This window comes from Artemia franciscana, chromosome 11, assembly GCF_032884065.1.
Source record: "Artemia franciscana chromosome 11, ASM3288406v1, whole genome shotgun sequence".
Classification (NCBI taxonomy): Eukaryota; Metazoa; Arthropoda; class Branchiopoda; order Anostraca; family Artemiidae; genus Artemia; species Artemia franciscana.
Genome location: NC_088873.1, coordinates 36888242 through 36911205, shown reverse-complemented (window position 1 = coordinate 36911205; position 22964 = coordinate 36888242). Strand labels below are relative to the sequence as shown.

Genomic DNA, 22964 nt, shown 5'->3' with positions numbered 1-22964 from the left:
TCTCATGCGTAACTGGGTCTGGGGAATAATCAGCAGCTAGCGTAAAAAATATAACTGACTTTTTTTTTACCAACGTGTCAAATCCGGCAAAAAAACAAGTGAACCTTACTGTAGTCTTAGACAAACTAACTACTAACTTGAAGGAATTTACGAAGTGGATTAACTAAGAACCCTTTCAAAAGCACGGGGAAACGCTCAAATACCCACCTGTAGCATGGAAGAACTGATCAGTTTATTCCATAGTATCCATCAGTTTTAAGGTCAAGATTTTTTTATAGTTTCCCTATGATACTAATCAGTTTTACGTGTGTTGTCGAGCAAAACTAAGCAATCATTTTTGAAGTGTAAAGCAAGACAGCTGTTAAACGCGCAAAAACTCAATATTTGGAGGTTCTTGTTGAGAACAAACAGAAAAATCAAGAGATACTGAGGCTTCTACATACAAAGCAATTTCGCACAGAATATTAAAACCAAGCCAATAAAATTTCTCTTGAAATATTGACACATATTAACTGAAACTGAAAGTAGGCTACGAGATAATTTAAAGAGCAAATAAGAATTACCTTATAGGTACGTATATATATTTATGAAGCAAAGGCAGGACAAAAACATGTTTTTAAAAATTATTTCTTGTTCTGTTAATAATGTATGGATTTTCTCTTTTTCCTTCATGGCGCCAAGCAATCCTGCAAGACAATTCAAGTATATATTTATTGGCATCGATAAATTCAGATAACTGCATCCTATAAACAAATGAAGCATTTTTTTTTTCATTTTTTTGTGGTTTTTCTCTTCTATAAAAATGGTCAGTTTAACATAGTAATTGATTTTCGACAATAATCTAAAGTTGCCATTTTTTATGGTCAAAACTTAAAAAATTGTTTTACGACTGCTAGCAAGGATATCATTTACTATTTAAAGCTTTGAGGATTTCCAACTGGTTCAATTAGTTTTATAGTTAATTTTTTAACATAACTGATAATAAAACAACAAAGAAAGATACTACTTTGTCGATTGACATCGTGAATGATTTCATCAAGACATTGCTTTATAATTTGTCAACCTCAAAGGCCCAATTTCCCATATCTGTCTCAGAATCAAAACAGTGAGCAACAATTTTGGCTCCGTACTCTTTTCTTAAAAAAAAAAAATTCTAAAGCCATAAATTCCAATTCCATAAATCCATAAATTTCAATGGTTGTCATTGGAGTTGGCAAATTGCAAGAATACCAACTGGATTTGAGACTGGAATTTGAAAAAAATAATATTTGGAAAAAAAAACCAAACAGTGGTGCAATTTTCTTATGCAGTATTGTTCTAATCTTTCTAAGTGAGATTTCGTGTAAGAAGAACCTCAGGGACATTCCTTGACACGAAGAAGGATACCTGCAACAAAAAATAATAAATAAAAACTGGGAGTCGAGTCTATTTATTGTTATTTTCTTTTGCATTTTATACAGGGGTAGATCCAGGGGGGCAGGGGGCATTATGCCTCCCCCAGGATTTTTCTGGCACCCTCATTCACAGTCCGTTCTTTTTCAAAAATCTTTTTTAAGTAAACTTGTCAATTTGATCAATTATTCGTAGCTGATTTACCCAATCAACAACAAAAAACAAAGCTTTCCTATGAATGTAAAAAGCAAAGTTGAAACATAAAACGAAGCAAATTATTTACCTTCAGCCGGTTCTGTATATATCTGCGAAATTGGCATAAAAATCATTGCTTCCTGCAAGAATTCTTCTATGAACATTAAGCTTTCCCCCTATTTTATGAACATGGAAACACATGTTGATGAAGAATCAGCTTTTCTTTGTGTTAAACGTTCGGTAACACAGGAAGTTATATTTATTTGTCTATTCACAATGACAGATTGAAAAGTGGCTTTGTAGCTAAAAGTTCAAAATGGATAAAAACAAAATTCTGGACACGAGCATAGAATGGATAAGAGACGAAGACTAATGGTTAAATGTGCAAGGGGATCGAAGGATATTTCCAGATATTTTGGTAAAATATCCGAAAATACCCGGAAATCGAAAAGTAGGTTTTGACTATTAACAAATCCCCTCCATACTAAAAAGACCTTAATTTTAGTATTGTGACTAATTAAATAGTGAATGGCCCATTAGGGCTTTCGTGTCAATAAATCTATCTATCTATTTATTTTAACTATATAGCTAATTTGGTTGAAATTAGATGAATGAAAGAGCTAAAAGCAATTTTGGCCAGGGACAGATCCATGGGTTCGGAGGGGGCGACCCTCCCCCCAAGACACTTCTGGCACCTTTATTCCATTTTCTTTCTTCTTTTAAATCTGTTTTAAAATGAACTTGTCAGTTTGGTGCCCACCTTGAGTCACATTGGCATCCTTGGTCCAGTGGTCCCCAGGCCCAAGATTTTGCTCTTGATCTGTTCAAGATCAAAACATGAAAGTGCTCGTACGATAAGTTTACGAATCATTTCGTCATAAAATTATAAGATAAACCTCGTTTTCAGGAAAAATTAATCATATGATTAAACTTGCTTGCTAGATGTTCATCTTAATATTGTGCATTCTTTTTTCTTTTTTGGCACATTTTTTTTATCAAACAGTTCGTGGTAACGAACTGTAGTAAGGAGCGACCCGGCTCAATAGTAACCAAAACTCTAAAAAATTGAACTTTGATATCAATAGCTACATCAAAAGAATCGCATTTTAATGGTGATTTTAAATATATAAGTTTCATCAAGTTTAGTCTTACCCATCAAAAGTTACAAGCCTGAGAAAATTTGCCTTATTTAGGAAAATAGGAGGAAACAACCCCTAAAAGTCTTAGGATCTTAACGAAAATGACACCATCAGATTCAGCGTATCAGAGAACCGTACTGTAGAAGTTTCCTATCTACAAAAATGTGGAATTTTGTAATTTTTTGCCAGAAGACAAATCACGGGTGCGTGTTAATTTGTTTGTTTTTTTTTGATTTTTTTTTTCTTTTCCCCAGGGGTCATCGTATGGACCAAGTGGTCCTAGAATGTCGCAAGAGGGCTCATTCTAACGAAAATGAAAAGTTCTAGTGCCCTTTTTAAGTGACCAAAAAAATTGGAGGGCATCTTGGCCCCCTCCCACGCTCATTTTTTTCTCAAAGTCAACGGATCAAAATTTTGAGATAGCCATTTTGTTCAGCATAGTCAAAAACCATAAAAACTATGTCTTTGGGGATGACTTACTCCCCCACAATCCCTTGGGGAGGGGCTGCAAGTTACAAACTTTGACCAGTGTTTACATATAGTAATGGCTATTGGGAAGTGTACAGACGTTTTCAGGGGGATTTTATTTTGTTTGGGGGTGGGGCTGAGGGGGGGGGGGGGCTTTGTTGGAGGATCTTTCCTTGGAGGAATCTGTCATGGGGGAAGAAAAATTCAATGACAAGGCGCAGGATTCTCTAGCATTACTATAAGAAAACAATGAAAAATAAACATGAAAACGTTTTTTCAAATGAAAGGAAGAAGTAGCATTGAAACTTAAAACGAACAGAGATTATTACGTATATAAGGGGCTCTAGAAATACTTCAGCATAAAGAGCGAGGTATTTAGGAGGAGATAAATACCTTGCTCTTTATGCTAAAGTATTTTTAGTAATTTCAACTATTTATTCTACGGCCTTTCTGATTCAGGGGTCATTCTTAAGGAATTGGGACAAAACTTACGATTTACTATAAAGAGCTAGGTATTAACGAGGGTACGAACCCCCTCGTATACATAATAAAAATATAAGGTTATGAAAGTTTGTTACGTAAGTTAATTCTTAAGTTAGGTATATTTTTTACTAATAAAAACGTTCATTAAAAATTAAAAGTTCTAGTTGCCTTTTTAAGTAACCGAAAAATTAGAGGGCAACTAGGCCTCCTTCTCCACCCCTTATTTCTCAAAATCGTCTGATCAAAACTAAGAGAAAGCCATTTAGCCAAAAAAAGAATTAATATACAAATTTCATTGTAATAATTTATGTGCGGAGAGCCAAAACCAAACATGCATTAATTCAAAAACGTTCAGAAATTAAATAAAAAAAAATAATTTTTTTAGCCTAAAGTAAGGAGCGACATTCAAACTTAAAACGAACAGAAATTACTCCGTATATGAAATGAGTTGTCCCCTCCACAATCCCTCGCTCTGTACGCTAAAGTTTGACTCTTTGCCACAATTCTACTTTTTAAACCAATTAAAAGCTTTAGCATAAAGAGCGAGGGATTGTGGAGGGGACAACTCATTTCATATACGGAGTAATTTCTGTTCGTTTTAAGTTTTAATGTCGCTCCTTACTTTAGGCTAAAAAAATTACTTTTTTTATTTAATTCTCTTTCTTAAGAGCCCATCGATTTAGGGTACAGGTTCTGGGCATTAATGAAGGGGGTGTGATGAGGCAATTTACAACATTAATTTGTGTTAAGGAGGATAATTTTTAACAACCCTTGCCCCTCCCCCTAAAACAATCCTTAATTTTAGTTTTGGGATTAATTAAATAGCAAATGACCTAATAGGGTTTTGTGTGATAAATCTATCTATTTATTTCAATTATATAGCTAATTTGGATGAAATTAGATGAATGAAAGAGTTAAAAGCAATTTAGGCCAAGATCAGATCCACAGGGTCGGAAGGAGTGACCCTTCCCCCAAGATATTTCTGGCGCCCTTATTCCGTTCTTTTTTCTTTTTTAATCTTTTTTAAAATAAACTTTTCAATTTGGTGCCCACCTTGAGTCACATTGGCACCCTTGGTCCAGTGACCCCACAGCCCAAAATTTTGCTCTTGATCTCTTAGAGATTTAAACATGAAATACAAATACAAATCGTTTTTTCATAAAATTACAAGATCAACCTCGTTTTCAGGCAAAAACTAATCATTTATTCATATATAATAAAATATATAATAAATAATAAAATTATAATAAACAAAATAATATATAATAAAATTTTATAATTAATCATAATTAAACTTGCTTGCTAGATCTTTATCTTGTTGTGCTTTCCTTTTTTCTTTTTTTGGCAGATTTTTTTTTATTCTCTTTCTTAAGAACTCGTCGATTTAGGGTACGGTTTCCGTAAGTAATTGATAGCGGTATGATAAGGATGGGTCACGGGAGGGAAGACACATTATAAAGGGGGATTTCGAAAATGTTTTGGATATTTGAGTTTGCCGAGTGGGATTTGGGGATTCAGATGCCTTATCTTATTGAGCTGCCTGACTGTAGTAAGATGCATTGTAGAATACTGTCGTCCTATGCCGAAGTCCTAGTGGAACGTAATCTATGTTAGCTGAACATAATGTGGAAGTTGGAAACTACCCAGATTGATGAGGTCAACTTTGGCTGGCTGATTCACAAGTTTCAATTATCTCAAGCTCTATCGTCCGTGCAAGACAACCTGGGAGACTATTAAATTTTTTATTGCCCTTGCCTCCCTCCCTTTCGTCACCCTGATTTTGATTACCTGGTTGATTACCCTGATTTTACTCCATATATTTTTGTTATTACCCTGAAATTATGGGGGATAAATAGATAATGACCATATCAATGCCTACCTCATCGTATATTATTTCGTCTACCATAGCTACTGTTTTTTTTATAGAAGCACATTTCTTGGGACCCATCTGCAAAACAGAAGTGATTGCCTGCTACAAAGCATGTGGAAAATTTTGGGTCTGTGAAACGCCCAAATTTCCCGGTTGGGAACACTTTTGGCTAATTGATACTGCATCCTCTATTTGTAGACATTTTGGTGCAAATGTTTCATAGATTCGAAGAGTAGTGATTATAAAACAACAAAACTCTAAAACAAGAGGTTTCCACCACTTACCTTCCCTGATATTCCATTAGAAACAGATAGCTTTAAAAACTTACATTTTTCCATATTTAAAAAAAAATTCAAAGACCAAACCAAACCAAATTCAAGTCAGAAAAAATTTGAGAACTCCTCTGATACTTATGACAGTTTGAGGGACGCTTAAAATTTGCCCTAGCTGCTACTGTGTTAGGCATTACTTTGGACACTAATGGGTTAAGTTAGAAATTATTAAAGCACGTGTTTAAACAGCATTTTGACTTTTTCTCCGCAAAACGCCCTAAATTGAGATAAGGCAAAACATTGAAGACCATGCATTTCTGAAGTGAACAATGTCATCAGAAGAAAACGCTGTATCTCTACACAGGACGTATTTTTGAGAATATTTTTCGCATTTCAATAGAATTTATTTTTATATAAATCTATGTGTTTTTAAGAAACTTTAAAGGAAAGAGACATTACGTTTTTAGGTTATAAACTATAAAATGTAGGGCTATTAAGAGCTAGTATGGGCTATTATCCCTTACTCTCAAGTTCCCACCCGTAAGAAACACCGATCTTTTTTGTAGTTTGCAATTCAAACAAGGATTAGAAAATGATTTCAGGAATCGGTAAATTGGTCTTTCTTCTAGTTTACATTTCAGATTAAAGAAGGGGGGGGTGTAAAAGATCAAGATATTACATTAATGTGATTCTCCTGCTAAAAATAAAACTTCAAATGGCTACTACATTGCCAGCTGTAAGATGGATGGAACATGAAATCAAATGAATTAACGAGCATTCTACTGGCCTGCGATTGTAAGAGTAAGGTATATCTAGAATGGCAATAGTAGAAAATGGACCCATTTTACATTACAATGTTATGTGATAGTGGACATGACGTTATTTCAATGTAAAATATCTCATACAGAAAGAAAACGATCAAAAGTGGAGTTTTTAAAGGCCAAATGAAAATACTGAATGGGGTTAAAAAAAAACCATTTTTGATCGGTTTCTTTCTTTATGTTATGGCAGGCCAATGTGGTTTAAGAAATAATAAAATATCTATTCACACTAATATATTATATTTTTCTGTATCATTATTAGATTTGTATGGTTTTCAAAGAAATTAGGAACTTTAAATATATTTGGGCATTAAACCCTGCCACTGTAAGGTTAGGGTTTGTAACAAACATCATAATATAAATACTTTCCTTTTTGAAAAAAAAATTAGCTGCGACAGTGGGGGACACAATCCATTCCATGTTTTGGTTCCATTTCCGAATAAAGAATCCTCGAAAAAAGGAGCCCTTGACACAAGTATGCGTTTATTTTTTATTTCATCAAATTTCATCAAATAAAAATTACAAAAATTGCACTTACAATCAATAATATACTGCTCAATTTAGGGACCCAAAATGTCCCTGTTCAGCAGCAAACTACAACAAATAAATAATAACTATTCATTCAAAATCAAAGAAACAAAAAAAAAAAAAAAAAAAAAAAAAAAAAAAAAAAAGACGAAACACTATACAATCTCTAAACAGCCATCTCTCATCATAAAAAAAGAAAAAAAAGGGATAAAAATTTAAACAATATAATTTATAATTTATTCAAAAAATAATTTTTTATTCTTACTTTAAATAACATAAGATTTTCAGAACACCTAACACTCTCTGGAATTGAGTTCCAAATAACAACACCTACATGTTTATAAAAACCATATATTCCTTTGCATGTCGTGGAACATCTTCAAAAAATTTTCTAGCTGCCAACGCAACAAGTCAGGACCCACACAGTTGAAGTGCTCCTCAGATATTCCACAGCAACCAGGCGTGCGGCTGGTTTTCAATCTCTTTGCAGAAAATGTTGGAATCTTGTGGCAGATCAAGGTATCTTGTAAAAACAGCTGTATTTCTACTCTTAGAAATTAGAGGTTTCCCTGTTAATTAATTTTTTATCAAGCTCTAAAGAAAGAAAAATTAGTCAGGCCTCCTCATTCAAAAAGTCTCAATGAAGCCATAGTAATTTATTCATAAAAGAATCTACCCTGTTGTTAATATGCATTTTACTGCTATAGGAAAATAGTATTGGCTTTCAAAGAGGTTTCTTTTTCATTTTACATCAGCACCAGCCAAGTTCACACAAACGAACTGGTCTGACGAAAGCGTTATCTACGCCCTCACCTATCATTACGCTCGAATCTCATTGGCGCCCTTGGTCCAATGGCCACCCCAAGATATTCATCTAGATCCGCCCCTTGTTTTTGTATGTGCTATACCAGCTAAAGTTATTAATTCTAAGTGCAGGTTCTCAATGTCTAGATTTTTTCAAAGAATTTTGTGGATTTTAAAAATTTGGTTCACCTCTCCTTACAAAAAAACATAACAAACAAGCTCTTTCAATTGAAAGTAAGGAACAACATGGAAACTAAAACAGACCACAAATTATTCCATAGATTAGGGGTGTTGCCCACTCCACAATACCTTATTCTTCACACTAAAGTTTGCTAATACTTCTAAAAAGCTTTTTATTCTGAATAAGCAGCCCTTGTGTTTAAGGGGTTGTTTTTAAAGAATCGGAACAAAAGTCAAAAGGAAGGAATAACACCCTTATGCTTGAAATAATTTCTGTTTGTTTACAGTTTTAATGTTGATCCTTACTTTTAGTTGAATTTTTTTTTAATTTCTGATCGATTCTCAAGCAATTACATGATCCAGCTCTTTCCCCTACCGGAAATTCCTCCATAGAAAGTTCATCTAACGTAAAATATCCCTCACCATAGAATTCTCCTTGGATAATTCGATCATCACTGAAAATCCCTGGAAAATTTCTTGGGGACAATTCTACCTGAAAAATTCTCCTTAGCATACTTTCATTTGAAAAACAATTATAATCGGTTTTAAAAATCATACTGGAAATCCCCCTTCGTTCAATTTTCTCCCCAGAAATTTCAACCCTTCTAATGGAAAGTTGCTTACAAGCAAAATTTCCCTATGTAGAATTTCTCCCTTGAAAAAATTTCTCCCACGAAGAACCAATCCCAGAAAAAAATTCCACCCACTGAATAATTTTCATGAAAATTCCAATACAAACAAATACAACGTAGAAACAATAGGGAAAAATTTTTCAAGACAATGAAAATTATTTATGTAGATATTTCGGCCCTGATTCTGATGGGTCCTACCGACATAGTATTTTCCTTTAATTCAAATCACCCCCCACAAGTTAAAAGAGCAGTTGTAACTTCCCTCATTGATCGTGCCCTAAATATTGGCTCCCATTCATATATAAATGAAGAAATAAATTTTATCAGAAATATTTTTTTTGGTAATGGATACCCCATTCCTTTTGTAAATGAAATAATTAGCCGTAGAATAAAAAGACATTCTTTTAAAATCGAAGAAGATACTTCACAATGTGAGGCTACTGATAAGCCCTCAAATATTGTCTATCTTCCGTATATCCCAAAGATTACAACAAAATTAAAAAATATTTGCACAAAATATAATCTGTACGTAGTTTTTACTAATAATTTTAAAATCATCAATTTCTTAAATTCGGGTAAAGATAAAACCCCAGTTACTCACCAAAGAGGGGTCTATCAAATACCGTGTGATTGCGGAAAATACTATGTCGGCAGGACCCATCAGAATCTAGACAAAAGGTTACAACAGCATAAAAATGACATAGACAAGGCCTTAATTTCAAATAATTCCAACAACTCCTTTGATTCTGCTCTAGGTTGGCATATATTTAATAATCCGTCCCACATGATACTTTTTGAAAACTCTTCACTCATTAGTAATGATTTGGGAATAAAACAGGTGGTTCGAGAATCAATTGAAATTAATCTCAAAATAAATAAAAATATTTCTTTGAACAGGGACTTGGGGGAATACTCACTAAATTCTTTATACTCAAATTTAATTAAAAATGATCTAACAAAATATTTTACTAAACCAATTTATAATAGTACTGAACCAACTACGAAAAGGCCTTTGAGACAGGCTGCTAAACAAGCAAGATTAGCTTTAAGAAATTGCATCTAATCATTTTGTTCTCTTTAGTTTGAATGAGTTTATATTTCTTCGTTTCATTCTTTTCGCCAATCCTGGTTGAACTTCGCTGAAGTAAGGATGCTAGGGCTATATTTTTTTTTTTTTTTAATGTTTTAATAAGTGTTTTTTACTAATCAGTTTTAATTCTCACAATTTGATGTAAGTTCTTTTATATATATACATATATATATAGTTTCTCTCTTATTCTTGTATTGTACTGAAGACGGCCCTTGGACATAGGGCCGAAATATCTACATAAATAATTTTCATTGTCTTGAAAAATTTTTCCCTATTGTCTCTACGTTGTATTTGTTTGTTATGGAAAGGCAGTGTGGTCTTCGTCGCTATTTTCGTCTAGCTTATGGGGAGCAGTTGACCTATGATATCTTTTATTTTATTAGTCTAGGTAAAAAACATGCTAATATTATCAATCAACAAAAATTTTTAGAATCCTGTAGAAATGAAAACCTTATTCCCAAGTCTTTAAGATATAAATTACATTTAAATACCCGAAAAGAAGCGCAATTTGCCCATACACTACAGTTAAAAACCCTAGTCCATATTATTAAGGACAAAAAAAAGAAACGACATATTATTTCTTCAGAGACAAAATCGTTGGAAACTTTTTTGCTGGAAAACCTGTCCACCGTTGATTTTGCTCAAGTTGTTAGATTAGAAAGGAATTTGTTTAGCCACGATTTTCGCTTGTCCAAGGAACGCCTCTATAAAAATTGGAAGGCTTACGAAATGAATCTTCGATGAGAAACCGTATTTACTCTGCAAGATTCACTCCTGGGCCTGCTATCGTTAACCTCTCTTCTAAAACATTGGAACCCCAGGAAATTGAAACACTAGAAAAAGGTCCAAATTTCTACCGAAACAGGTTCCTGTGGCAGATATAGTTTCCTCTCTAGAGTCCGCTTTGCATAAACACTATCCTTCTGTCTCTAACCCGGATGAAGTTAGATCTGGTCTAATAAATATCCTCTATAATAGCCAAAAAAAGTTTAAGCCTCCTACCAATTTCACACCGGAAAATTTGCATGACATAAAAATACTATCTAATCTCCGAAAAGATCCTTCTATTATAATAACTAAAGCAGACAAAAGCAATTCACTTGTTGTCATGAATACAACAGACTATGACAACAAAATTCTTTCGCATTTAAATGACACAATTACATATCAAACAATAACTCATGATCCTACTGATCAGTTCACTAATAATATTATAAATGAATTAAAGCAGCTAAAACAAAATGGTAAAATCACCCCACAACTATACAATAAATTTTTTCCCCGTGGTAGTTTCTGTCCTAAACTCTACGGTTTACCAAAAATACATAAACAGGGTATTCCCTTAAGACCTATTGTAGCTTGTACTAAAGCTCCCGCTGCCAATATTGGAAAATGGCTTTTGTGCAGCTTTAAAACCTTTATTGTATTCTCAAAATTCCTATATTCATAACTCGGCAGATTTGGTTAAAAAACTTAGCAACACAAGTATTTCAGAAAACACAATAGTTAGTAGTTTCGACATTGTTTCCATGTATACAAATATAGATTTAACTATTTCAGAGGAATTATTAAAAAACAAAATAGAAGAAAATTACCACTTGATCGACACTTCAGCGACAGGAATTGATTGTGAAGTTTTAATGACTCTTGTTAAAATTTGTAATAAGTTTTCTATGTATTTTCAATTTCGCGATTCTTTTTATCAGCAAAAAAATGGGTTACCCATGGGGGCACCTTTATCCGGGCTACTAGCAAATATTTACGTCGAGAATCTTGAGAATTGGGCATTGAATTCTTATTTTCTAAAACATGTCTATTGGGGTCGTTATATGGATGACGTAATTTCACTTTGGAATTATGGGGAAGCTGAACTTCGGGGCTTCTTAGATCATCTTAACACTTATGATCGAAATTTGCAGTTCACCCTTGAAGTTGAAATTGAAAATAAACTACCGTTTTTAGATGTATTAATTATTCGTAATGCTGATGAACTGGATTTTACTAGATATCGAAAGCCAACACAAAACAATAGATATCTTCACTTTAATTCAAATCACCCCCCACAAGTTAAAAGAGCAGTTGTAACTTCCCTCGTTGATCGTGCCCTAAATATTTGCTCCCATTCATATATAAATGCAGAAATAAATTTTATCAGAGATATTCTTTTTGGTAATGGATACCCCATTCCTTTTGTAAATAAAATAATTAGCCGTAGAATAAAAAGACATTCTTGTAAAATCGAAGAAGATACTTCACAATGTGAGGCTACTGATAAGCCCTCAAATATTGTCTATCTTCCGTATATCCCAAAGATTACAACAAAATTAAAAAATATTTGCACAAAAAATAATCTGTACGTAGTTTTTACTAATAATTTTAAAATCATCAATTTCTTAAATTCGGGTAAAGATAAGACCCCAGTTACTCGCCAAAGAGGGGTCCATCAAATACCCTGTGATTGCGGAAAATAATATGTCGGCAGGACCGATCAGAATCTAGACAAAAGGTTACAATAGCATAAAAATGACATACACAAGGCCTTAATTTCAAATAATTCCAACAACTCCTTTGATTCTGCTCTAGGTTGGCATATATTTAATAATCTGTCCCACATGATACTTTTTGAAAACTCTTCACTCATTAGTAATGATTTGGGAATAAAACAGGTGGTTCGAGAATCAATTGAAATTAATCTCAAAATAAATAAAAATATTTCTTTGAACAGGGACTTGGGGGAATACTCACTAAATTCTTTATACTCAAATTTAATTAAAAATGATCTAACAAAATATTTTACTAAACCAATTTATAATAGTACTGAACCAACTACGAAAAGGCCTTTGAGACAGGCTGCTAAACAAGCAAGATTAGCTTTAAGAAATTGCATCTAATCATTTTGTTCTCTTTAGTTTGAATGAGTTTATATTTCTTCGTTTCATTCTTTTCGCCGGTCCTGGTTGAACTTCGCTGAAGTAAGGATGCTAGGGCTATATTTTTTTTTTAATGTTTTAATAAGTGTTTTTAACTAATCAGTTTTAATTCTCACAATTTAATGTAAGTTCTTTTATATATATATATAGTTTCTCTCTTATTCTTGTATTGTACTGAAGACGGCCCTTGGACATAGGGCCAAAATATCTACATAAATAATTTTAATTGTCTTGAAAAATTTTTCCCTATTGTCTCTACGTTGTATTTGTTTGTTATGGAAAGGCAGTGTGGTCTTCGTTGGTAAAATTCCAATGGCTTTAAATATTTCTCCTGCAACAACTCCACGTGCAAATTTGAGTGTACGAAGAGAAAGAAAGTCTAGATAAGTAGAATTTCATATAGAAATTTTTGCAACTACCCCCAGTGTTAAAATTTAACCTGGAAATTTCTCACCATGGGCAATTCTCCCCTTGGAATACAACCACCCCAAGCAATCCATAGGTTTCCCAGTTGTAAGCACTGTATGTGAAAAAGTAAATTGCGTATCTGACAACCCTTTCCCCAGAAACTATGGGGGAATATCCAACCTCCAACCTTTTTTGTCACCTATAAGCGGCAACAGAACTTTTCTAGGACTATTCCTTCTACACAATCACCTCCGAAAAAAAAATGAAAACACACATCCGGGTTCTCTTTCTAGATAAAAAAAATACATATTTCCACATTTTGTAATGTAATGGCAGAAGTACATAAAGATTTTCTAATATTCTTAATTGGGTGGCAGGATTTTCTTTAAAATTATATAGCTTTCAAGAGGTGTCTCCCCCTGTTTTGAAAATCAAACAGACAAATTTTCATGACAATTCAAGAATTGATTTCTCTAGAAAATACAATAATACAATCAATGATCAGTAAAAATCAAAGATATTATACTTGCAACTTTTTCATCCATTTCTAAAAGTTTTTTAGAAGACATATTTTTTTTTGTAAGTCCAAAAATACCTTTGTAAGACTCTTCTGTTTTTTAGGATTATGGAAAATACTCTGGTGCTTCCATTGCCTGTCATTATGACCGTGAAACTACTAACCTATTTGAACAAAATATAGAAATATATAGAAACTCACAGAAACACATATGAGATGAGTCGTGTCCAGCTATATATTTGATAATGGAGAACACTCTCGTACTTCCATTGCCTGTCCCCACGTCTGTGAAACTGCTGATCTTACTGAAAAAGGTAAAGAAACTTTTATTAAAAAGTCATTTCAAGCTTACCTATGAACTGTAGCTTTGAAGAAGTTGAGCGTGGATTCAGGGTAGAGTGGATGCTTACCCAACTTTAGTTCTCACGCATATAAGACCTTGTAAGAATAAATTGTTTTGATAAATAACTTTCTGCAAACTAATGGTCAAATTTCCAAATTACAGGGGCCTCAAGACTTTGTAGGGATATTCATTAGACTTTAGTATGTATGCAAGCAGGGGCCAAATTTTCTATCGGGTAGGGGGGCAACTGGCCGTCCAGAGCCTGGGTGTACCCCCCCCCCCCCAGCTGAAATCTAGTTTTTTTCAAAATTCTTGTCAAAACCAATAAAAGCTTACATAATTCAAGCATCCTCAGAGACAAGTTATTTTTCTTTACTATATCTTTACCTTTATGGTACTAAGGTAAAGTTACTGAGGATTGGGCAGTTTTTGTAAAAAAAAAACAAAAAAAAAAACACTTTTCTACTCCAGAAGTCCCAATTTGTACATTTTTAATTTATATTATTTTGTTTTGGTTTTAGATTCTATGTGGTTTTTTTTTTGTTTTTTTTTTCTTTTTTTTTATTCCTTCAATGCTGAAGACGTCTTGTTTTATACAGACGAAATGTTCGTTAGATTTTTGTTCTACTCTTTTCATTTACTGGTCAAAGACTCGTTTGTCTCTTTCAGATTCCTTTCTTTGTTCTTTTAACAAAGATTTATAAATCCTTTGTTTGTCAACAACAAAAGGTTCTCTGGGTGTGAAGCAGGAAAATATTGGACTATTATTGATTTGGACCATGTCCTTACTTGGGAGGGGCCGTGAAGGTTTTTTAAAGCCCTTGCTGGGTTTTTTTTATGTAACAATCATCTGAATCTTTAAGCAAAACAATCGATATTATGTAACAAGCCCCTATGTCTTGAAGAAAAGAACCCCGCATTACATAACAACAAGTCGCGTAAGATTGCGTCATCTTCACATATATTGGACCATGATAAATTTTTTTTACAGGGGGACTCCCCTGTTTGACTAGCGGACTCTGACAAGTCGTATTACGTAACATCCAAAAAAATCATTTGCATAAGTAAACAATACTCCATTATGTAACAACCAAAGAAAGCATTTGCATAAATAAACTACACCCTATTAAGTAAGAAGCTCTTATATCTTGAAGAAAATATTTCCTATTATGTAACAAACATCTGTGTCTTGAAGAAGTTTCTAAAGTGTCCGGACCGAGATTAAGGTGGTGGGCCCCCTTTGGAACTGGACCACCCTCACTATTTTGTAAGTTTTAAACTTGCATTTCCCAGTTTAATTATTCAATAGCGGACGGTTTTGCATTCTGACGTTTTTGTTTTTGCATTTTCCACCAGTTTTCTTAGTTTTTGTGTTTTTTTAATGATTTTTGTTTGCCATGCTTTTATTAATTGACTCCGAAATAAAATCAGAAAATTAATACTGGCTTCGTTTCATCGCACTAACTAAGGTCCAATTTACATAGTCAGTTTATATTTTAATTCTCAAATATTACATTTAGTAATTATAAAATTATTGCCATATCAACACATAGGCTTATATTTTCAAACTCTCCAATGTCCAGATTGTTGTTCCACTGGGTACCTGGTGGTACATTGTATCTTGCTGTACATTTGAACTATAAGCAACAATTTTGGCTTCATGAAGCTCATTGAAAAAGGAATTGAAAAATTGTAAAACTGTCATGCCTTTAACCTGCCAGACGTATGGATTATCAATATCAACTTCCATGATTTGAATCTGACCTGGCTGGAGTAGCGAAAGGTTAGCCTGTAGATCCTTGGACTGTTTTGCATTTATCCCATCTAGGTAGCATCTTTTACCACTAAATTCAGTCTCAGTGACACGAATAAACATGCCTATAACGAAAACAATTCAAAGCGGTAAGTTTTAACAAGAATATTGGCCAAATGGCTGGGTTATAAAATGTTTACTGAGAAGTTAATTACAAAAACAAATAATTTGTATTCCAGTGTGCCTGTAAAATCTGAAATGAAAAGGGGACTTCATTCTCTCTCTCTCTCTCTCTCTCTCTCTCTCTCTCTCTCTCTCTCTCTCTCTCTCTCTCTCTCTCTCTCTCTCTCTCTCTCTCTCTCTCTCTCTCTCTCTCTCTCTCTCTCTCTTTTTTTTTTTAAGTTATTCAAGATAAGTAACTACAGTCTTAAGGAAGCTGTATCCACTGATAGTAGAAAGGTAAGAAACTTGTAAGAACAATATACTTAAAATATACAGTAAATAAAATCTCCCATTAGTCTTAGTTTGGGATTTTAGTATTCTTTCCTTTTTTGTTCTTTCTTATTATCTCTACTTGATATTGAAACGTATTACTTTGCTATTGACACTACAAAACTAAGAAATTAGGTCTTAAGCGATCCACTAAAACGTGGTGGAGAAGGGGTTTTACTGAAGTCTGCTTTTTGTTGTCGGATAGGGGCTCAACAACGAAGTTCAATCTACTTTTTTGAATCATTGTTTGCCTTAACTCATCAGTTTTCTTGCTGAAAACTTAGTCCCTACCCCTTTTTCAATTGGTTATTCTGATTGAAATCTTTATTGAACAAAATGGATCTTCAATATTTTGCACTTTCAATTTATACACCAAAAATTATTAAGATTTTAAGGAATAAAAATCAGTATATGTATATATTCATATATATATATATATGAAAAATTACCAATGCAACAGCACAAACACTTAAAAAAAAAAAAAAAGATAGGAAGACAGAAGGAGAAAAGGAAGACTGTTTTCCTATATTAGTGATTAGTATAGATCAGCACTGGAATAAGGCCTTAACCCTACTCATCCATACAATCACATTGGTCAAACAGCATAGCCATATACATTCAACCACAAAGAACAATCCATGGACAAGCAGTATATATATTCAGTAAAGTGTAAATTAAATCTTGTCTTCGCAATGTATTGGGGGTGTCAGCCCTAATCATGTTAATTTCTGCTCATTTTGAGTTTGACTCGGTTATTTATTGTAAGTTCTGTTCGTTTTAGGTTTCATTTATTTATTGTTGGTGATCTGTGGCAGTTTTACGCTTGGAAGATTATATAACTTTGCTTTTCTTTGGAAAAGCTTGTTAATTTTTTTTTTTATTTCTTTTCGTTTGTTATTGACATAATCTTTTTCATGAATAAAAAACAATGTTTCAAAATTTTTCTTTTTTTTAAGAATCCATAGCTTTTTTCTGCTATCTGTATGTTTGAGAAAAATTTCAATAATTTTTAACAAAATACACCCTTTTTAAAATCTAGACACATATACTTTTGTTTAATTTAGTTTTACATCTTCTCAAGTTGACCAGAAAGTTGACCTTGTCAAGTTGACAAGTTGACATGAAAATTGCTATTTTTCCAGAAAATTTCATCTGTGTTCTTTGACAACATAGATAAGCCTATACTATTTTTGTTTAGTTATATTGTAAGAGCAGGAGTAGTAATAGCAGTAGCCTTGAAAATTTCAAATTGTTACCCTCAGTCATTCTTGCAGTATTGCTTAGGTGTCTTATTTAAGACACCTAATATACAAGACACCTAATGTATAACATACATAACCCTAATATAACCTAATATAACATACAAGACACCTAATGTATGTTATGCAATACATACATACAGTGCCATTTTATTGATGTTTCAACGAAAATTTTGTTTTAAAGCATAATGGAAGAATTGCATAACTGCGGGGGGTTGACACACCAAATATCCTTAGAGTCATTGCTACTAAGCCATTTCGCTATGCTGAATTAAATGGTTAGCAAAAAAATTTTGATTGTTTTTGGTTTTAAAAATTAATTGAGTTGGAAAGAGGTCTGCCTGGCTTCCAATCAATGTTGACTCCCAGGAACTTTCAACTACCTATTAGATTAATTCCTATAGAAGTTTCAAAGTTATTGCCGTCTATAATAGCGCTGCACTACCCAAGATATTGCTTATGTACCCTTTTGAAAACCTTCATGCATATAGTTTCATTCGTTTAATTGAAACAACCCCTAGACGTTCCCTAAGAGTTTCACCTTAATACCCTTAGCGTCATTAGATACAGCTATCGCAATAGTAGCCTTAATATTATATACACAGTTCCTTTTGGATAGTTATAAATCCTCCCCAATTTACCCAAAACATTCAACTTAATATTTAATCTGTTCTTGAGATATTTTTCTGTCAGCCTGCTGACAATATACATGCTTAGAGATCGTTTTGATTTAGTTCAAGATCCGCCAAAATATTCTTTATAGGCTTATCTTTATTACCCTTAGCTTGCGTAGTAGCATTAGTCTTAGTACCAAAAGTAGTATGCACATAGCACCTTTGCTTTTCTTCAATATACCTCTTAATACACGCTGACAGTTTCAGCTTAAAAACATATACGGTTCCTGAAGCATTACTGATACATCCACTTTTTTGCGAATAGTGGGTTTTGATTTAGTTCAATACTGTTTTAGTTTTCCCACATTTATTCGCCTTAATAATTTTTCCCCACTAGCAACAGTAGTAGCAACATTAGTAATAGTAGTAGTAGCAGTAGAATCAATAGTGGTTGGCTTAGCTTTACTAGCAGTAGTACAGTAGCAACAGTAATATTAGCAGAAGTAGTAGTTGCAGTAGAAGAATTAATAATAGTAGCTGTAGCAGCAGTAGTAACAGTACTTACAATAGTAGTAGGAGTAGTATGAGCAGAGGCAGTAGTATTAGAATGTAAATATTGCCTTTTGGTTAGTTCAATATCCCCCACAACAAGCCCTGTAAGTTTAAACTTCACATACCAAACCATTCCTAAGATATTGCTCATGCGCCCTTTAGACAATCTGCATGTAGATGGTGTATTGTGATTCTGTTCGCCTTCTACCCTCAATATTCCTGAAAATTTTATATTCAAACCCTTAGGCAGAGTTGGCAAGTCTCTCAAGGAATTTTGCATAATTGCTTGAAGGCCAAGAAAATTAAAAAGTAAAACAAAGCTATGATTTTTATATTACCTTTCATTTCAGCTTTTTCTCTAAGTATATCTATAGTAAACAAAACTCTGACGTATGTTTCCCGCACTATAACATATTAGGCGTTAGACTTGAGGCGTTCTTAGAAGAAAAAAGCAACAAAAAGATATCGGCTTCTCTGCATTTTTTTTCTATCAATAAAACTGAATTGAAGAACGCATAGCAACAAGAATTACAAAACCTAAATTCTTAGGAGCTTTGACACGAGATCCTGTTTTAAATTTAGTCAACACCTTCCGTTCACCATTTGTATAGTTCCAGGTAGTTTAGTGATGTTCTGCATTTTGCAATTCAAAACGCTTTGCCCACCCCTAACCTATCTAAGAAGTTATAATTCAAAGACCTGACAAAATGGTTACAGGCAAGCGATGTATTTTACTTTTGATTCCTGAGTTATTACACTAAAACTAACCTCCAAGTGGTTTAAGTGGCTTATTTCAGGTACTTATATAATTCCTTCTTGTTCAAAATTCCTTCACTTATTCCTTCTTGTTCAAAAGGAATAAATTGCACATTTGTTTTATGAAGAGAAGTGTGACTGATGTCTTGTACACATACCTTGTAAAATACGCACTCAATTGACCTATTTCTTGTATGTATTAATTATCTAAGTAAATATTTTTCAAAAGCATTTTGAGAAGCACCAGCATATTTGGACCATTTTTTTACTATCCTAAACTATCATTTTATTTAAAACCGACAGAAGAAGTAGCGTAATGAGTTTCCTTTCTTGTTCTGAAAAACTGTCATTTTTCAACATATGAGGTGTGCAAGCGAAGACCGTGATATGTACTTCTTGAGTATTATCATCTAAAGTACCGGTATCTTCTTTCTACTAAACGAACATTTTAGTAAGTGTAAAGAAAACTGGTAATATCTAGTAACATCGTGGTGCTTCAACAAACGATACGCCAAACTTTAACGTAACCATACCTTTTCCAGTCCTCGAAAGATCGTTTCGCTGTCCAGTTTCAATCGGTTCTTGCTCCGCATTTGTCTCGACAAAAAAAAAACAAAACTTATCTCAAAGCTCATACAGATGAAATGCTACCACAAAAATACATAAGCATATATACCAACAAAAAATGCAAATACATATTTAGAACTATTTGAATTTTCTCAAACAGAAGACCTGATATTTTAGTCTATTTTAACAGGTTGGAATTACTAAAAATATAGGGATTCTTGGGCAAAAGAGATTAGTTTTTATAAGGCTTTGCAAGAACTATCGTTGCACGCGCAAATAATTAAAAACTTAAAAATAATATTAACAAAACAATATCAACAAATATATAACAATCTTTATTTAATTGAAAACATAAGCTTCAGATAAAGCTTTATAATAAAACGGCTTCAGAAGCAATATGTAGCTTCAGATACATAGAAAGGTTCCAGCAAGGTTCCTGGACTAGGAACACAAAACCACAGTATTATACTTAGTTTACAGAATTTAGTGGTTGAATTTAAATAGTTCACAAGTGAGCGGATTCCCAACTTAGCACTGATCTAAAAACAATTACCCCATCGTTTAGAGAAGGTTAAGGTGTTGATTTACTTACTGAGGTTGACAAGAGAGCAAACTTTTACTTATCTGCTTTTCATCCTCTAAGTTTTATAGTTCTTGAAACTTTTTAAAACATCTTGGAAAATTTGAAAACTTTAATCTTTCCTGATTACCAGTAATTTATTTGTTTGTTTTTCAGTACTTGTTTTTTTTTGCGTTGACCGACTCAAAAGTGTTTAGCTCAATGTGCTCTCTTTTACACCTGATGCTTAAATACACACAAGTATGTCTCATTATGCAGATTGCATATTCTTGGTCGACTTCATTAAAAATTAAGGATATTTACAAAAATTTTACATGAGGATTAAAAATATTACACAAGCTTTGGTAAGCGTTAAACACATGTTTGTAAACTTCACCTCTAAAACCCAAATAAAGAGAATATTCATTTACAAGGATAACCAACTTCCTAGTGACATCAATATCCAAACTAGCCATGGTAACATCTTGCATCAAATCAAAGTACTTTTGTATTTTAATCCTTAATATATCTTCGCACTTTTTCACACTACAATTTGAATACGTGGAAATCACATCAAAATTACAGAGAATTGACTTTTCCTCCAATGTAAAATTTTTCAGCTTATTAGTAAGATTAGACAAATTTTTTAAATATGTTGGTAATTTTCCTAAGTGAGGACACAATGCCATCGATGACCAATTTCCTAATTTTATAACATGTGACGAGAAAGTTGATACAATGGGACGGAGGGAAACTCCTGTCTTATGAATTTTGGGTAGACCATAGATCTTGCGTGTGGAAGAACCTCTTGGATAAAATTTATTATAAAATAGTGGGGTAATGTGTAAATTATTTTTCAGAAACTCCAATTCCTTTCTTATTGACTTTATATACTTCCCCGTAGGATCAAAATCCAGTTTTTGCAAGTAATATAATAGGAAACAGTCGCATCCATTTTCCGATCATAATCATTAGTGTCCATAATTACAATGGTATTGTCTTTATCTGCTATATTAATAGTAAGGACATTCTCCTTTTTCAAATCAGAAAGTATTTTAATGTCATTTTTTTATATAATTTTCAATTTTGCTCATATTAAAAGTGTTTAGTGTTTAGTTTGCTTACAATCTTTAACCTAAGTTCCCGAGGAGCCTCAACCTAATCAATAGAAGCAATAATTCTTTACTCCACCTTTGAAATTATTTTTGAATAAGAAAATGGTGTTGGAAAACAGAATTGAAATTCCTTCGACAAAACTGCCTCTTGTTGACAACTAAGAGGTTTAGATGACGAAATCCTAGCAGCCCTACCCAGACAAAACGAGGACAAAAAAAAATCCGAATCCTGGAACTTATTAAACAAAAGTCTGTTGGACTTATCAGCCAAACGAACCTTTGACAAATGGGAATCATGGTGGAAAGATCTAACGGCCATTTTCTTAATTTTCAGAAAAAATGTCAGATGGAAGGTTGTTCCTAAAAAGGTTTTCGACAAAACTTAAGTCTTTGGACAACTTAAAACGTCTGTGTTTTTGCTCTGAAGTCACGTGAATTAAAGGCCTGAGGCTTAGTTTGTTTTTTAATTTTGATTTATTTTCAATTACAAAATGGGTATTGATTCCACATGATTTAGGAATCACTGATTCCTGTGTGCAACTTTTTAAGAGCATTTGTTGATTTAACAAATTTTTGATTTTAGATTTTTGTTGATTTTACATTGGAATAGACTTTAATTATCTATATTTTTATTGGGTTTCCATGTATTCGAATTGTAATGTGAAAAAGTCCAAAGATATGATTTGATACAAGATGTGATAATTGCTATTTTGGATGTTGATGTCATTATGATGCTGGTTATCCTTGTAAATGAATTGATCTTAGAATTGAATTGGTCTTAGAATTGAATTTTTAAAAACAGGTGTTTGGTTTGGCTATGGGGACATCCTTCTGTCCTTTGTTAGCAAATCTTTTCATTGACTCTGTTAAAACCTGCATATAAAGCCTAGACACAGTGATAGGTATTTTAATTTTCATTCGTGCCACCGTATTTCAGTGAAACGAGGGGTTGTGATTTCACGGTGGATAGAGCTTTCAGAATCTGTTCCCAGTAGTTTTTACATTCTGAATTGCTGTATTTGAGGGATATTTTATTTTGTAGTAGTTACCCATTTTAATTCTTTGATAAAATAATAAAAATAGACGCATTAAACGTAACAATAGGATTATTGCAGTTTCACGTACTTCAGAATGAAATGTGTCTAAAAGTTTCCTTTTTTGCCTTCTGTACCTATTTTGGGGGAAATACTTAAACGAATTTGGCATAAACATAGCATTGACACAT

The 22964-nt window shown here is 33.1% G+C and overlaps 1 protein-coding gene and 1 long non-coding RNA gene across 12 annotated transcripts in view; one reads left to right on the top strand and one right to left on the bottom strand.

Annotated features, from left to right (window-relative positions):
* LOC136033171 (GRB10-interacting GYF protein 2-like) overlaps positions 1–22964 on the top strand; it is a 461255-nt gene that overhangs the window by 162582 nt on the left and 275709 nt on the right. The window lies entirely within an intron of this gene.
* Positions 570–20096, bottom strand: LOC136033159 (uncharacterized). Its single transcript, XR_010618866.1, has 4 exons — positions 20032–20096; positions 15837–15950; positions 13931–14034; positions 570–686 (listed from the first exon to the last, which is right to left on the bottom strand). It is a non-coding gene; the product is annotated as an uncharacterized LOC136033159 (long non-coding RNA).